Here is a 4,785-nt window from a genome sequence, read left to right on the forward strand (position 1 = left end):
CCTGCGTACAGGGTCGTGGAGGGCTGGAGCCAATCCCAGCTGACATCGGGCGAAAGGCGGGGGACACCCTGGACAGGTCGCCAATCCATCGCAGGGGCCTCAGAAATCATACTGAACAAACTTGGTTGGTTACAGTCACAGGTTAATATGATAGTTCAGTGTTTAGTTCTTGCTAGATTTTCAAAAATCGAAGTGAGAAAACTACTAAAAACTTTTAAAAACGTATATCTGTGTACAAATTCGTCTTATTGTATTATATGCTTTATGGGTAATAGTGAGCATCAAGCCACTATCGATGCTGCCTTCAAAACTGGCCATTACTGGGGCAGCTTGCAGGCATCTCAAGAGACGGGAAGAGATCGTTCGAGCCGTTTCAAAACAGCACTCGATGTGATGATTTCATTAAAAACTACATATCGCACCTTTAAAGAACATGTTCCAAAATGACTTGTTTTTCTGTGGTAAAAACCCACCATTTGTCCAGAATCAGCAGTTAATGTCTGCAAGCAAATAGAAAGCTGCCTCTGCTGCATTGCGTGTTACCCCGGGCATTAGCAAAGTCTTTAGCAGACATACTATGCTGGTGGGAAGGGTAGATTGGTGGCCTTTAGTAAAATAGGCTTCAAAACACAGAGCAGTTCTTGGGTGCATGAAGAAATTGCAATGCTACCAAGCCGACCAATCACAGTTCTTGCTGTCTCGCGACTAGGCTACAGCAAACCTACGGCGTACATATAGCATAGATTCAACGCAGAAGTAAATATTGGCCTTTATGTCATGTTGTTCCAGTCCAGTTGTAGTCCATCAGAAAAACAACCAGTGTGTTTCTTAAAGCATTTTATTAAGATTCACAGTTACGCCTTTACTGTTTGTTAGGGCTGAGCCCGACTAAGGATTTACATAGTTGAATCAGAATCGTCAAGTCCTACCCATAGTCGAATCATGTGTTTTTGTGCTTGGCGATTGCGAGCCGAAGCTAAACTGAGGCTTATTGACCATTTTCTCTTTCTCGTCTGCCATTCACCGGTCTTGTGCAGAGTTTTTGCCGTGCTGCCGACAGCTGCATGCACGTTGCGGTTCCTTGTGGGTCTATTTCAAGTAGCCGGCTGTTTAAAAACGGTAAAATATTCTTTGTGTGGTTCATCAACGGTGATAAATTACCTGAAAGTCCCTCGCTCGACATACCACCAGTTGGGGCTCAGTCTCCCCTGCCACTACACACATACCCAGGGTTAGGGTTACAATTTTGGATTTATTCACACACTTCAGTTTAAATGTGTATTGTAATAGGCTGTATGTTAACAGAAAACCAGTAGTTCTTTGTAAAATCAGACGTTGAGCACCCCCATATCGCCAAAATGGCATGATCCTTGTTTCGCTGCGAAGCTTCGACTGTAAGATTGACAGTGAAATCAGGCTCCGCCCATCAAATCGACTATTTGGGGTCAGCCCTAATGTTTGTATTGAAATTTATTACTGTGAAGTGAATACTGTCATATGAAGCATTACAGTAAGTATACAATATTACAGTAAAATGCACATTGTTGAATTACATACCTGTTCTGTCTACGAAACGTTTAAATGATTGAAGACATGGTTCCCCCAACATTTGGCTGCACCTTTCGACCAGCCTTGGCCATTGTAAGGCCATGATTGAGAACATGGTCCACAATTGTGGCCCTTATTTCATCAGGAACTTGTCAATGTTGTTGGCCTCTAAAGCTGATGATAGATGGGGGAACTTTTTGAGCAATGTTGCTTGGAAATCTTGCTGGTGGCAAGTCCGACTATGTTTTGAACGGATAGCGGCAGGGCGGGACGGGTGGTGGAGGAAGGGGATTATGGTGGTAATCTTTACTCATTACCATTGACGGCAACATTGCCCAGCAGCATTGCTCTAAAAGTTGCTCTGTGTATCAACTTAACTCTTCCTCAGTTTTATCTCCCCACTTGTGTTGACCCTGATCAATTCCTTGTTCTTCCATTGTCAGAAATTGTATTGCTTATATATGCTTCCAGATTGCAGGTTCATGAGTTATTTTAGAGAACTGATTGATCTAATGCTTCTCACACACCCACCTTCATTAATGAAAGTCAAGATTCACCTGAGAGCAACACATTTACAAAAAAATTCTTAATAGACATGTACAATTAAGTTATGCATAGATGTTTTGGGCAGTAAGACTATTCAACAGATAACCAGTATAATACATTTTGATCAAGGTGACACTAGCAATTTATAACGCAGGAAACAGCAGACTATTGACACTTTGCTAAGCCACACCCCCTTAGTTACTATCCAACAAACTGTCGAAAACAGCGCTGCCACTGTCTATTACTGCAGTCCCTGGAGAAATATTTTCTATTTTGGAAAAAGCGATCTCAAAGAAGCAGACATTTTGCAGTGGCATTGTGCATTTGAAGGTTTTATTCACTGAAGTGAAATATAAAGACAAAAGACTACAGATTAATTTTAAGGATCAATACTGTTCCTTTACAGCTGGGTAGGTCTCTTCACTAGAACAATCATTAAAAAGCAAAACAGGGTTATATTAACATTACATTCAGTAGTAAGTTAGCTAGCGTTGCTAAACATTACATTAGGAACAATCCACAGCCAGAGCGCTTGAGAATTTAAATATAGTAAGGAAGTGGTTAAATAAAACATCCAAAGAATGTTTATTTGCTTGCCGAGTTAAGGAGAAATGTTTTGACAGGTCCCATAATTTGATCTTTGGGATTTGTCATGGCAGCATGTCTCTCACTGTAGAAGTATTATGGAACACAACACTGGTGCTTCAAGTGTACTTGTCCTCTCTGGAGTGACCATGGGCCTTCAAAGGCCAAAGAACAGGGACTTGAGCCTGCTGGTGATCATCTCATCCCCGGCTCCATTACCGCAATGCCTCATAGCTGTTGTCCAAGATGAGATTCAAGGTCAGAGGTCATCATGTGAACACTGAACAACTTTTGATTCACTTTTCAAATTGATGCTTGCTTCATACATACAGTGAAGTTTAGACATGAGACCTGAGATGCATTACAAACAGAACAGATACAAAAACACAAGGCACAACACAAGTGATAAAGGTAGACAATCTACTCAGCATTGAGAAAAGAGTTACAACTTCAGATAGAGACTAAGAATATCTTCATATTCATACCATTATCAAAAAGCACATGCAATTTGTTGGCAATTTGTAGTTTAGTGGCCTCTAGCAGTGAGGTTTTAGATTGCAACCACTACCTTCCAATGCAATGGTAGCCAGCTAGGCTGTGCAGCGAGTTAACCTCACTCCCGACGCCTTCAGAGCGCCTGATGCTGTCATCCATGGATTTTAGTATCCTCGCTAGCATGTCAACCTTCCGTACCTGAGGTTGCGAGTCCCGACTGCAGTACAACCTCAGGGCCCGTTACACCAAGCGTGTGCAAACTAACAAGTGAGCCAAAACAGAACGACACAGTACGGACATCTTCATACAAAATGCTAGAAACTCAGGCTAACTGCAACATTACAGTAATATTCATCAGCTTAATGTTGAACTAATCCATGCTCGTTGCATGATAATGTGGCCAAGCTGGTGGTGGCACTAAGAGGAATCACCACCACCAGAATCTAACTATCCGACACCACCTGGGGACTTCCACCCCAGGAAATGCTCTTTTTCCTTCTTTGACTAAACCTTTATACAAAGGCTACACAAGACAGACGTGGCTCCAAAAGAATAACTTATTGATATCGGTAGCTGGAAGTGCCTGGAAAGAGAATGGTGAATAATACAAATAATCAAGTTACAATGGAATATGAAAGATTACAAATTTTGGCAAACAAGTTATTTTATTTTTAACACTCCCAGTTATTACTGATTATTGAACCAAACAAAAAGGGCAGAGTGGGCCAGGGCCAGCTGTGGGGAGGCAGTGTAACTATGGGTGTGCTCCAGGGGTGCACCAACTGCTCACTGCAGTCAGTGGTCACTGCAAACCGGTTCTCACTGCAAATCGTGTCACTACTAAATCGTGCCCCGGTGCCGTTAACACTACAATCAGTGAAGGAACCCACACTAGCGTGCCTAGCCTCCACCAAAAGCTGACCACTAGCACCACTGAAAAGAATAATAAGTTAAACACAATGGACCAGTTGGTTATATCTAATATAAGCATACTCAACCAGGGGAGTGCCGGTTGGAGGCACTACAGCCAGAGTGTACCAGCAGCAATTGTTAAAATCAGGCAAAACAGCAGCTGACCACCTACAATTAAAACACACATATTAACAGACAGTAAATAATTACTTCAGGTATTTATCATACTCTACTTGTTGCTCCTTAAGCTTCTCGTACCTTAACACAGGGTGCTCTGTGAGCAACACTACATCACACCACTCCAGACAGGGAACCTTGGAATGAGCCAAACTACATAACAGGCAGGCAGTAGACTGCTGCAAAACATACAACCTCAGTCACTGGGAAAAGACAATGAAAACAAGACAAGGTTTTTAATCACTCACCTACCCAGACATCACAGAGGGTTCATGTAGCAACAGACGGGCAGGGACAAAGCAAAGAGGCAGCCATGCTACTACAGCTGCTTTAAATAAGCTCAGCTAATGAGGGGGTTTTATCTGGGTGGAGCTAATTTGATGCTCCAGAGGTGCAATCAAGAGCAAGGCTAAAAACCGATAAGCCTGCATAGAAAACATACACGCCACTACAATAACATTACATTGACTGCATTTAGCTGACAGCTTTTCAACAACTATTTGTGTACCTTTTACCCGAGAA

At 42.3% G+C, this 4,785-nt stretch overlaps 1 long non-coding RNA gene across 3 annotated transcripts; it reads right to left on the reverse strand.

Annotated features, from left to right (window-relative positions):
• Positions 1-2,397: 2,397 nt before the first annotated feature.
• Positions 2,398-4,556, reverse strand: LOC119902541. 3 transcript variants are annotated; one of them, XR_005444338.1, is made up of 4 exons: positions 4,512-4,556; positions 4,345-4,442; positions 4,173-4,254; positions 2,398-3,434 (listed from the first exon to the last, which is right to left on the reverse strand). It is a non-coding gene; the product is annotated as an uncharacterized LOC119902541 (long non-coding RNA). The 3 variants fall into 3 exon arrangements; XR_005444337.1 differs by having other exon boundaries at positions 2,398-2,913; positions 3,248-4,254; XR_005444336.1 differs by having other exon boundaries at positions 2,398-4,254.
• Positions 4,557-4,785: the final 229 nt, after the last annotated feature.

The sequence above is a fragment of the Micropterus salmoides genome, unplaced genomic scaffold, assembly GCF_014851395.1.
Source record: "Micropterus salmoides isolate LMB-PRFRI ecotype aquatic unplaced genomic scaffold, ASM1485139v1 Ms_hic_scaffold_14, whole genome shotgun sequence".
NCBI lineage: Eukaryota > Metazoa > Chordata > Actinopteri > Centrarchiformes > Centrarchidae > Micropterus > Micropterus salmoides.